Here is a 13,465-nt window from a genome sequence, read left to right on the forward strand (position 1 = left end):
AGCAAAACCAAACACTCACCCCCAGTCAACTTATCTGGGTTTAATCCATCATAATTCTTTAGCTCACTCCGCCACCCCAGTTCACACATGGTCATATGCAAATCAGTCTGACCCTGTGCCTCATTTGATCAGTCGAGCCCGAACTGCCAAGCCATTTCTTTCCTGGACCGAAAAAAAGCATCCTGGGAACGGTTTCTGCTTAATCAGCCATCATCAGTCAGGCTAGCTTGAATCCAGTGGCAAAGTGAGCAAGGGACCGATATCTGGGCATACAGTGCCAAATTAGGGCAAACAAAGTAAAATAAAAGGGGATGAATGATGGAGTGTTGAACATTGCAAGCACTCACCTCCAAGTCAACTTATCAGGGTTTAATCCATCATCTTTCTTTAGTTCAATCTGTCACCCCAGTTCCAACATGGCCATATGCAAATCAGCCTGACCCTGTGCCTCGCAGGAACAGCCTAGCCCGAACTGCCAAGCCATGTCTTCCCTGGACCGGAAACAAGCATCCTGGGACAATATTCAGGCTAATCTGCTCTCATCAGCCAGGCTAGCTTGAATCCAGTGGCAAAGTGAGCAAGGGACCCACGTCTTGGCATACCTTGACAACTTAGTGCGAGCAAAGCAAAACCAAAGGGGGTGATGGACGGAGTGTTGAACATACCAAGCACTCACCCCCAGTCAACTGATCTGGGTTTAATCCATCAAAATTCTTTATCTCACTCCACCACCACAGTTCAGACATGGCCATATCAAATCAGTCTGACCCTGTGCCTCATGGGAACAGTCCAGCCTGAAATACTAAGTCATGTCTTCCCTGGACGAGAAACAAGCATCCTGGGACCAGATTCAGGCTAATCTGCCACCATCAGCCAGGCTAGCTTGAATCCAGTGACAAAGTGAGCAAGGAACCCACGTCTTGGCATGCCCTGCCAACTTAGGGCAAACAAAGCAAAACCAAAGGGGGTGATTGACGGAGTGTTGAACATTATAAGCCTTCACCCCCAGTCAACTAATCTGGGTTTAATCCATCATCATTATTTAGCTCACTCCGCCACCCCAGTTCAGACATGGCCATATGCAAATCAGTCTGACCCTGCGCCTCATGTGAATAGTCTAGACCGAAATACTAAGTCATGTCTTCCCTGGACCAGAAACAAGCACCCTTGGACCAGTTTCTGGTTAATCAGCCATCATCAGTCAGGCTAGCTTGAATCCAGAGGCAAAGTCAGCAAGGGACCCACGTCTGTGCATACCAAAACAAATTATGGCGAACAAAGCAAAATCAAAGGGGGTGATGGACGGAGTGTTGAACATTGCAAGCACTCACCTCCAGTCTACTTATCGGTGTTTAATCCATCATCTTTCTTTATCTCACTTCGTCACCCCAGTTCAGACATGGCCATATGCAAATCAGCCTGACCCTCTGCCTCACAGGAACAGCCTAGCCTGAACTGCCAAGCCATGTCTACCCTGGACCAGAAATAATCATCCTGGGACCAGATTCAGGCTAATCAGCCATCATCAGCCAGGCTAGCTTGAATCCAGTGGCAAAGTAAGCAAGGGCCCACGTCTGGGCACACCCTGCCAACTTAGGGTGAACAAAGCAAAACCAAAGGGAGTGATGGTTGGAGTGTTGAACATTGCAAGCACTCACCCCCAGTCAACTTATCAGGGTTTAATCCATCATCATTCTTTAGCTCAATCCGCAACTCCAGTTCAGACATGGCAATATGCAAATCATTCTGACCCTGTGCCTAATGGGAACAGTTCAGACCGAACTGCCAAGCCATGTCTTCCCTGCACCAGAAACAAGCATCCCGGGACTGGTTTCTGGCTAATCAGCCGTCATCAGCCAAGCTAGCTTGAATCAAGTGGCAAAGTGAGCAAGGGACACACATTTGGGCATATCCTGCCAACTTAGGGCGAAGAAAGCAAAACTAAAGAGTGTGATGGACGGAGTGTTGAACATTGCAAGCACTCATCCCCAGTCAACTGATCTGGGTTTAATCCATCATCATTCTTTAGCTCACTCCACCACCTTAGTTCAGACAAGGCCATATGCAAATCAGTCCGACACTTTGCCTCATGGGATCAGTCCAGCCGGATCCGCCAAGCCATGTCTTCCTTGCACCGGAAACAAGCATCCAGGGACCGGTTTCTGGCTAATCAGGCTTGATCAGCCAGGCTAGCTTGAATCCAGTGGCAAAGTAAGCAAGGGACCCACATCTGGGCATTCCCTGCCAACTTAGTGCGAAGAAAGCAAAACCAAAGAGTGTGATGGACGGAGTGTTGAACATTGCAAGCACTCACCCCCAGTCAACTGATCCTGGTTTAATCCATCATCAATTATTAGCTTACTCCACCACCTTAGTTCAGACATGGCCATATGCAAATCAGTCTAACCTAGTGCCTCAGGGGAACAGTCCAGCCAGAACTGCCAAGCCATGTCTTCCCTGGACCAGAAACAAGCATCCTGGGACAGGTTTCTGGCTAATCAGCTGTCATCAGCCAGGCTAGCTTGAATCCAGTGGCAATGTGAGCAAGGGTCCCACGTCTGGGCATACCCTGCCAACTTAGGGCGAACAAAGCAAAACCAAAGGGGGTGATGGACGGAGTGTTGAAAATTGCAAGCTTTCCCCCCCTAGTCACCTGATCCGGGTTTAATCCATCATCATTCTTTAGCTCACTCCACCACCTTAGTTCAGACATGGCCATATGCAAATCAGTCTGACCCTGTGCCTCAGGGGAACAGTCCAGCCAGAAATGCCAAGCCATGTCTTCCCTGGACCGGAAACAAGCATCTAGGGACAGGTTTCTGGCTAATAAGGTGTCATCAGCCAGGCTAGCTTGAATCCAGTGGCAATGTGAGCAAGGGACCCACGTCTGGGCATACCCTGCCAACTTAGGGCGAACAAAGCAAAACCAAGGGGGGTGATGGACGGAGTGTTGAACATTGCAAGCACTCACCCCCGTCAACTTATCTGGGTTTAATCCATCATCATTCTTTAGCTCAATCCACCAGCCCAGTTCAGACATGGCAATATGCAAATCAGTCTGACCCTGTGCCTAATAGGAACAGTTTAGACCGAACTGTCAAGCCATGTCTTCCCTGGACCGGAAACAAGTATCCTGAGACAGGTTTCTGGCTAATCAGCCGTCATCAGCCAAGCTAGCTTGAATGCAGTGGCAAAGTGAGCAAGGGACACACATCTGGGCATATCCTGCCAACTTCGGGCGAACAAAGCAAAACCAAAGGGGATGATGGACGGAGTGTTGAACATTGCAAGCACTCACCCCCAGTCAAATGATCTGGGTTTAATCCGTCATCATTCTTTAGCTCACACCACCACCTTAGTTCAGACATGGGCATATGCAAATCAGTCTGCCCCTGTGCCTCAGGGGAACAGTCCAGCCGGAACTGCCAATCCATGTCTTCCCTGGACCGGAACCAAGCATCCTGGGACCGGTTTCTGGCTAATCATCCGTCATCAGCCAGGCTAGCTTGAATCCAGTGGCAAAGTGAGCAAGGGACCCACGTCTGGCCATACCCTGCCAACTTAGGGTGAACAAAAGCAAAACCAAAGGGGATGATGGACGGAGTGTTGAACATTGCAAGCACTCACCCCCAGTGAACTGATTTGGGTTTAATCCATCATCATTCGTTAGCTCACCCGGCCACCCCAGTTCACAGAAGGTCATATGCAAATCAGTTTGACCCTGTGCCTCATTTGATCAGTTGAGCCCGAACTGCCAAGCCATTTCTTTCCTGGACCGGAAACTAGCATCCTGGGACCGGTTTCTGGCTAATCATCCGTCATCAGCCAGGCTAGCTTGAATGCAATGGCAAAGTGAGCAAGGGACACACATCTGGGCATATCCTGCCAACTTAGGGCGAACAAAGCAAAACCAAAGGGGATGATGGATGGAGTGTTGAACATTGCAAGCACTCACCCCCAGTCAACTGATCAGGGTTTAATCCATCATCATTCGTTAGCTCACCCCGCCACCCCAGTTCACACATGGTCATATGCAAATCAGTCTGACCCTGTGCCTCATTTGAACAGTCGAACCCAAACTGCCATGCCATTTCTTTCCTGGACCGAAAAAAAGCATCCTGGGATCGGTTTCTGGTTAATCAGCCATCATCAGTCAGGCTAGCTTGAATCCAGTGGCAAAGTGAGCAAGGGACCCACGTCTGGGCATACCGTGCCAAATTAGGGTGAACAAATCAAAATCAAAGGGGATGATGGACGGAGTGTTGAACATTCAAGCACTCACTTCCAGTCGACTGATCTGGGTTTAATCCAACATCTTTCTTCAGCTCTCTCCGTCACCCCAGTTCAGACATGGCCATATGCAAATCAGCCTGACCCTGTGCCTCAAAGGAACAGCCTAACCCGAACTGCCAAGCCATGTCTTCCCTGTACCAGAAACAAGCATCCTGGGACCAGATTCAGGCTAATCAGCTCTCATCAGCCAGTCTAGCTTGAATCCAGTGGCAAAGTGAGCAAGGGACCCACGGCTTGGCATACCCTGCCAACTTAGAGCGAGCAAAGCAAAACCAAAGGGGGTGATGGACGGAGTGTTGAACATTCTAAGCACTCACCCCCAGTCATCTGATCTGGGTTTAATCCATCATCATTCTTTAGCTCACTCCACCACCCTTGTTCAGACATTGCCATATGCAAATCAGTCTGACCCTGTGCCTCATAGGAGCAGTCCAGCCCGAAATACTAAGTCATGTCTTCCCTGGACCAGAAACAAGCATCCTGGGACCAGATTCAGGCCAATAAGCCACCGTCAGCCAGGCTAGCTTGAATCCAGTGGCAAAGTGAGCAGGGACCCACGTCTTGCCATACCCTGCCTACTTAGGGCAAACAGAGCAAAACCAAAGGGGGTGATGGACGGAGTGTTGAACATTACAAGCCCTCACCCCCAATCAACTGATATGGGTTTAATCCAGCATCATTATTTAGCTCACTCCGCTACTCCAGTTCAGACATGGCCATATGCAAATCAGTCCTACCCTGTGCCTCATGGGAACAGTCCAGACCGAAATACTAAGTCATGTCTTCCCTGGACCAGAAATAAGCATCCTGGGACCGGTTTATGGCTAACCATCCATCATCAGCCAGGCTAGCTTGAATCTAGTGGCAAAGTAAGCAAGGGACCCACGTCTGGGCATACCCAGCCAACTTAGGGCGAAAAAAGCAAAACCAAAGAGGGTGATAGACGGAGTGTTGAACATTGCAAGCACTCACCATCAGTCAACTGATCTGGGTTTAATCCATCATCATTCTTTTGCTCACTCCACCACCTTAGTTCAGACATAGCCATATGCAAATCAGTCTGACCCTGTGCCTAAGGGGAACAGTCCAGCCAGAACTGCCAAGCCATGTCTTCCCTGGACCAGAAACAAGCATCCTGGGACAGGTTTCTGGCAAATCAGCTGTCATCAGCCAGGCTAGCTTGAATCCAGTGGCAATGTGAGCAAGGGACCCACGTCTGGGCATACCCTGCCAACTTAGGGCAAACAAAGCAAAACCAAAGGGGGTGATGGACGGAGTGTTGAACATTGCAAGCACTCACCCCCAGTCAACTTATCTGGGTTTAATCCATCATAATTCTTTAGCTCACTCCGCCACCCCAGTTCACACATGGTCATATGCAAATCAGTCTGACCCTGTGCCTCATTTGATCAGTCGAGCCCGAACTGCCAAGCCATTTCTTTCCTGGACCGAAAAAAAGCATCCTGGGAACGATTTCTGCTTAATCAGCCATCATCAGTCAGGCTAGCTTGAATCCAGTGGCAAAGTGAGCAAGGGACCGATATCTGGGCATACAGTGTCAAATTAGGGCAAACAAAGTAAAATAAAAGGGGATGAATGATGGAGTGTTGAACATTGCAAGCACTCACCTCCAAGTCAACTGATCTGGGTTTAATCCATCATCTTTCTTTAGTTCAATCTGTCACCCCAGTTCAGACATGGCCATATGCAAATCAGCCTGACCCTGTGCCTCGCAGGAACAGCCTAGCCCGAACTGCCAAGCCATGTCTTCCCTGGACCGGAAACAAGCATCCTGGGACCATATTCAGGCTAATCTGCTCTCATCAGCCAGGCTAGCTTGAATCCAGTAGCAAAGTGAGCAAGGGACCCACGTCTTGGCACACCCTGCCAACTTAGTGCGAGCAAAGCAAAACCAAAGGGGGTGATGGACGGTGTGTTGAACATACCAAGCACTCACCCCCAGTCAACTGATCTGGGTTTAATCCATCAAAATTCTTTATCTCACTCCACCACCACAGTTCAGACATGGCCATATCAAATCAGTCTGACCCTGTGCCTCATGGGAACAGTCCAGCCTGAAATACTAAGTCATGTCTTCCCTGGACCAGAAACAAGCATCCTGGGACCAGATTCAGGCTAATCTGCCACCATCAGCCAGGCTTGCTTGAATCCAGTGGCAAAGTGAGCAAGGAACCCACGTCTTGGCATACCCTGCCAACTTAGGGCAAACAAAGCAAAACCAAAGGGGGTGATTGACGGAGTGTTGAACATTATAAGCCCTCACCCCCAGTCAACTAATCTGGGTTTAATCCATCATCATTATTTAGCTCACTCCGCCACCCCAGTTCAGACATGGCCATATGCAAATCAGTCTGACCCTGCGCCTCATGTGAATAGTCTAGACCGAAATACTAAGTCATGTCTTCCCTGGACCAGAAACAAGCACCCTTGGACCAGTTTCTGGTTAATCAGCCATCATCAGCCAGGCTAGCTTGAATCTAGTGGCAAAGTAAGCAAGGGACCCACGTCTGGGCATACCCAGCCAACTTAGGGCGAAAAAAGCAAAACCAAAGAGGGTGATAGACGGAGTGTTGAACATTGCAAGCACTCACCATCAGTCAACTGATCTGGGTTTAATCCATCATCATTCTTTTGCTCACTCCACCACCTTAGTTCAGACATAGCCATATGCAAATCAGTCTGACCCTGTGCCTCAGGGGAACAGTCCAGCCAGAACTGCCAAGCCATGTCTTCCCTGGACCAGAAACAAGCATCCTGGGACAGGTTTCTGGCAAATCAGCTGTCATCAGCCAGGCTAGCTTGAATCCAGTGGCAATGTGAGCAAGGGACCCACGTCTGGGCATACCCTGCCAACTTAGGGCAAACAAAGCAAAACCAAAGGGGGTGATGGACGGAGTGTTGAACATTGCAAGCACTCACCCCCAGTCAACTTATCTGGGTTTAATCCATCATAATTCTTTAGCTCACTCCGCCACCCCAGTTCACACATGGTCATATGCAAATCAGTCTGACCCTGTGCCTCATTTGATCAGTCGAGCCCGAACTGCCAAGCCATTTCTTTCCTGGACCGAAAAAAAGCATCCTGGGAACGATTTCTGCTTAATCAGCCATCATCAGTCAGGCTAGCTTGAATCCAGTGGCAAAGTGAGCAAGGGACCGATATCTGGGCATACAGTGTCAAATTAGGGCAAACAAAGTAAAATAAAAGGGGATGAATGATGGAGTGTTGAACATTGCAAGCACTCACCTCCAAGTCAACTGATCTGGGTTTAATCCATCATCTTTCTTTAGTTCAATCTGTCACCCCAGTTCAGACATGGCCATATGCAAATCAGCCTGACCCTGTGCCTCGCAGGAACAGCCTAGCCCGAACTGCCAAGCCATGTCTTCCCTGGACTGGAAACAAGCATCCTGGGACCATATTCAGGCTAATCTGCTCTCATCAGCCAGGCTAGCTTGAATCCAGTAGCAAAGTGAGCAAGGGACCCACGTCTTGGCACACCCTGCCAACTTAGTGCGAGCAAAGCAAAACCAAAGGGGGTGATGGACGGTGTGTTGAACATACCAAGCACTCACCCCCAGTCAACTGATCTGGGTTTAATCCATCAAAATTCTTTATCTCACTCCACCACCACAGTTCAGACATGGCCATATCAAATCAGTCTGACCCTGTGCCTCATGGGAACAGTCCAGCCTGAAATACTAAGTCATGTCTTCCCTGGACCAGAAACAAGCATCCTGGGACCAGATTCAGGCTAATCTGCCACCATCAGCCAGGCTTGCTTGAATCCAGTGGCAAAGTGAGCAAGGAACCCACGTCTTGGCATACCCTGCCAACTTAGGGCAAACAAAGCAAAACCAAAGGGGGTGATTGACGGAGTGTTGAACATTATAAGCCCTCACCCCCAGTCAACTAATCTGGGTTTAATCCATCATCATTATTTAGCTCACTCCGCCACCCCAGTTCAGACATGGCCATATGCAAATCAGTCTGACCCTGCGCCTCATGTGAATAGTCTAGACCGAAATACTAAGTCATGTCTTCCCTGGACCAGAAACAAGCACCCTTGGACCAGTTTCTGGTTAATCAGCCATCATCAGTCAGGCTAGCTTGAATCCAGAGGCAAAGTCAGCAAGGGACCCACGTCTGTGCATACCATGACAAATTATGGCGAACAAAGCAAAATCAAAGGGGATGATGGACGGAGTGTTGAACATTGCAAGAACTCACCTCCAGTCTACTTATCGGTGTTTAATCCATCATCTTTCTTTATCTCACATTGTCACCCCAGTTCAGACACGGCCATATGCAAATCAGCCTGACCCTCTGCCTCACAGGAACATCCTAGCCTGAACTGCCAAGCCATGTCTACCCTGGACCAGAAATAATCATCCTGGGACCAGATTCAGGCTAATCAGCCATCATCAGCAAGGCTAGCTTGAATCCAGTGGCAAAGTAAGCAAGGGCCCACGTCTGGGCACACCCTGCCAACTTAGGGTTAACAAAGCAAAACCAAAGGGAGTGATGGTTGGAGTGTTGAACATTGCAAGCACTCACCCCCATTCAACTTATCAGGGTTTAATCCATCATCTTTCTTTAGTTCAATCTGTCACCCCAGTTCCAACATGGCCATATGCAAATCAGCCTGACCCTGTGCCTTGCAGGAACAGCCTAGCCCGAACTGCCAAGCCATGTCTTCCCTGGACCGGAAACAAGCATCCTGGGACCATATTCAGGCTAATCTGCTCTCATCAGCCAGGCTAGCTTGAATCCAGTGGCAAAGTGAGCAAGGGACCCACGTCTTGGCATACCCTGACAACTTAGTGCGAGCAAAGCAAAACCAAAGGGGGTGATGGACGGAGTGTTGAACATACCAAGCACTCACCCCCAGTCAACTGATCTGGGTTTAATCCATCAAAATTCTTTATCTCACTCCACCACCACAGTTCAGACATGGCCATATCAAATCAGTCTGACCCTGTGCCTCATGGGAACAGTCCAGCCTGAAATACTAAGTCATGTCTTCCCTGGACCAGAAACAAGCATCCTGGGACCAGATTCAGGCTAATCTGCCACCATCAGCCAGGCTAGCTTGAATCCAGTGACAACGTGAGCAAGGAACCCACGTCTTGGCATACCCTGCCAACTTTGGCAAACAAAGCAAAACCAAAGGGGGTGATTGACGGAGTGTTGAACATTATAAGCCTTCACCCCCAGTCAAATAATCTGGGTTTAATCCATCATCACTATTTAGCTCACTCGGCCACCCCAGTTCAGACATGGCCATATGCAAATCAGTCTGACCCTGCGCCTCATGTGAATAGTCTAGACCGAAATACTAAGTCATGTCTTCCCTGGACCAGAAACAAGCACCCTTGGACCAGTTTCTGGTTAATCAGCCATCATCAGTCAGGCTAGCTTGAATCCAGAGGCAAAGTCAGCAGGGACCCACGTCTGTGCATACCAAAACAAATTATGGCGAACAAAGCAAAATCAAAGGGGATGATGGACGGAGTGTTGAACATTGCAAGCACTCACCTCCAGTCTACTTATCGGTGTTTAATCCATCAACTTTCTTTATCTCACTTCGTCACCCCAGTTCAGACATGGCCATATGCAAATCAGCCTGACCCTCTGCCTCACAGGAACAGCCTAGCCTGAACTGCCAAGCCATGTCTACCCTGGACCAGAAATAATCATCCTGGGACCAGATTCAGGCTAATTAGCCATCATCAGCCAGGCTAGCTTGAATCCAGTGGCAAAGTAAGCAAGGGCCCACGTCTGGGCACACCCTGCCAACTTAGGGTGAACAAAGCAAAACCAAAGGGAGTGATGGTTGGAGTGTTGAAAATTGCAAGCACTCACCCCCAGTCAACTTATCAGGGTTTAATCCATCATGATTCTTTAGCTCAATCCGCAACTCCAGTTCAGACATGGCAATATGCAAATCATTCTGACCCTGTGCCTAATGGGAGCAGTTCAGACCGAACTGCCAAGCCATGTCTTCCCTGCACCAGAAACAAGCATCCTGGGACTGGTTTCTGGCTAATCAGCCGTCATCAGCCAAGCTAGCTTGAATCCAGTAGCAAAGTGAGCAAGGGACACACATCTGGGCATATCCTGCCAACTTAGGGCGAAGAAAGCAAAACTAAAGAGTGTGATGGACGGAGTGTTGAACATTGCAAGCACTCATCCCCAGTCAACTGATCTGGGTTTAATCCATCATCATTCTTTAGCTCACTCCCCCACCTTAGTTCAGACAAGGCCATATGCAAATCAGTCCGACCCTTTGCCTCATGGGATCAGTCCAGCCGGATCTGCCAAGCCATGTCTTCCTTGCACCGGAAACAAGCATCCAGGGACCGGTTTCTGGCTAATCAGGCTTGATCAGCCAGGCTAGCTTGAATCCAGTGGCAACGTAAGCAAGGGACCCACATCTGGGCATTCCCTGCCAACTTAGTGCGAAGAAAGCAAAACCAAAGAGTGTGATGGACGGAGTGTTGAACATTGCAAGCACTCACCCCCAGTCAACTGATACTGGTTTAATCCATCATCATTCCTTAGCTTACTCCACCACCTTAGTTCAGACATGGCCATATGCAAATCAGTCTAACCGAGTGCCTCAGGGGAACAGTCCAGCCAGAACTTCCAAGCCATGTCTTCCCTGGACCAGAAACAAGCATCCTGGGACAGGTTTCTGGCTAATCAGCTGTCATCAGCCAGGCTAGCTTGAATCCAGTGGCAATGTGAGCAAGGGTCCCACGTCTGGGCATACCCTGCCAACTTAGGGCGAACAAAGCAAAACCAAAGGGGGTGATGGATGGAGTGTTGAAAATTGCAAGCTTTCCCCCCCTAGTCACCTGATCCGGGTTTAATCCATCATCATTCTTTAGCTCACTCCACCACCTTAGTTCAGACATGGCCATATGCAAATCAGTCTGACCCTGTGCCTCAGGGGAACAGTCCAGCCAGAAATGCCAAGCCATGTCTTTCCTGGACCGGAAACAAGCATCTAGGGACAGGTTTCTGGCTAATAAGGTGTCATCAGCCAGACTAGCTTGAATCCAGTGGCACTGTGAGCAAGGGACCCACGTCTGGGCATACCCTGCCAACTTAGGGCGAACAAAGCAAAACCAAGGGGGGTGATGGACGGAGTGTTGAACATTGCAAGCACTCACCCCCATCAACTTATCTGGGTTTAATCCATCATAATTCTTTAGCTCACTCCGCCACCCCAGTTCACACATGGTCATATGCAAATCAGTCTGACCATGTGCCTCATTTGATCAGTCGAGCCCGAACTGCCAAGCCATTTCTTTCCTGGACCGAAAAAAAGCATCCTGGGAACGGTTTCTGGTTAATCAGCCATCATCAGTCAGGCTAGCTTGAATCCAGTGGCAAAGTGAGCAAGGGACCCATATCTGGGCATACAGTGCCAAATTAGGGCGAACAAAGTAAAATAAAAGGGGATGAATGACGGAGTGTTGAACATTGCAAGCACTCACCTCCAAGTCAACTGATCTGGGTTTAATCCATCATCTTTCTTTAGTTCAATCTGTCACCCCAGTTCAGACATGGCCATATGCAAATCAGCCTGACCCTGTGCCTCGCAGGAACAGCCTAGCCCGAACTGCCAAGCCATGTCTTCCCTGGACCGGAAACAAGCATCCTGGGACCATATTCAGGCTAATCTGCTCTCATCAGCCAGGCTAGCTTGAATCCAGTGGCAAAGTGAGCAAGGGACCCACGTCTTGGCATACCCTGCCAACTTAGTGCGAGCAAAGCAAAACCAAAGGGGGTGATGGACGGTGTGTTGAACATACCAAGCACTCACCCCCAGTCAACTGATCTGGGCTTAATCCATCAAAATTCTTTATCTCACTCCACCACCACAGTTCAGACATGACCATATCAAATCAGTCTGACCCTGTGCCTCATGGGAACAGTCCAGCCTGAAATACTAAGTCATGTCTTCCCTGGACCAGAAACAAGCATCCTGGGACCAGATTCAGGCTAATCTGCCACCATCAGCCAGGCTAGCTTGAATCCAGTGGCAAAGTGAGCAAGGAACCCACGTCTTGGCATACCCTGCCAACTTAGGGCAAACAAAGCAAAACCAAAGGGGGTGATTGACGGAGTGTTGAACATTATAAGCCCTCACCCCCAGTCAACTAATCTGGGTTTAATCCATCATCATTATTTAGTTCACTCCGCCACCCCAGTTCAGACATGGCCATATGCAAATCAGTCTGACCCTGCGCCTCATGTGAATAGTCTAGACCGAAATACTAAGTCATGTCTTCCCTGGACCAGAAACAAGCACACTTGGACCAGTTTCTGGTTAATCAGCCATCATCAGTCAGGCTAGCTTGAATCCAGAGGCAAAGTCAGCAAGGGACCCACGTCTGTGCATACCATGACAAATTATGGCGAACAAAGCAAAATCAAAGGGGATGATGGACGGAGTGTTGAACATTGCAAGAACTCACCTCCAGTCTACTTATCAGTGTTTAATCCATCATCTTTCTTTATCTCACTTCGTCACCCCAGTTCAGACATGGCCATATGCAAATCAGCCTGACCCTCTGCCTCACAGGAACAGCCTAGCCTGAACTGCCAAGCCATGTCTACCCTGGACCAGAAATAATCATCCTGGGACCAGATTCAGGCTAATCAGCCATCATCAGCCAGGCTAGCTTGAATCCAGTGGCAAAGTAAGCAAGGGCCCACGTCTGGGCAAACCCTGCCAATTTAGGGTGACCAAAGCAAAACCAAAGGGAGTGATGGTTGGAGTGTTGAACATTGCAAGCACTCACCCCCATTCAACTTATCAGGGTTTAATCCATCATCTTTCTTTAGTTCAATCTGTCACCCCAGTTCCAACATGGCCATATGCAAATCAGCCTGACCCTGTGCCTCGCAGAAACAGCCTAGCCCGAACTGCCAAGCCATGTCTTCCCTGGACCGGAAACAAGCATCCTGGGACCATATTCAGGCTAATCTGCTCTCATCAGCCAGGCTAGCTTGAATCCAGTGGCAAAGTGAGCAAGGGACCCACGTCTTGGCATACCCTGACAACTTAGTGCGAGCAAAGCAAAACCAAAGGGGGTGATGGACGGAGTGTTGAACATACCAAGCACTCACCCCCAG

This window comes from Lissotriton vulgaris, chromosome 1_1 (assembly GCF_964263255.1).
Source record: "Lissotriton vulgaris chromosome 1_1, aLisVul1.2, whole genome shotgun sequence".
Classification (NCBI taxonomy): Eukaryota; Metazoa; Chordata; class Amphibia; order Caudata; family Salamandridae; genus Lissotriton; species Lissotriton vulgaris.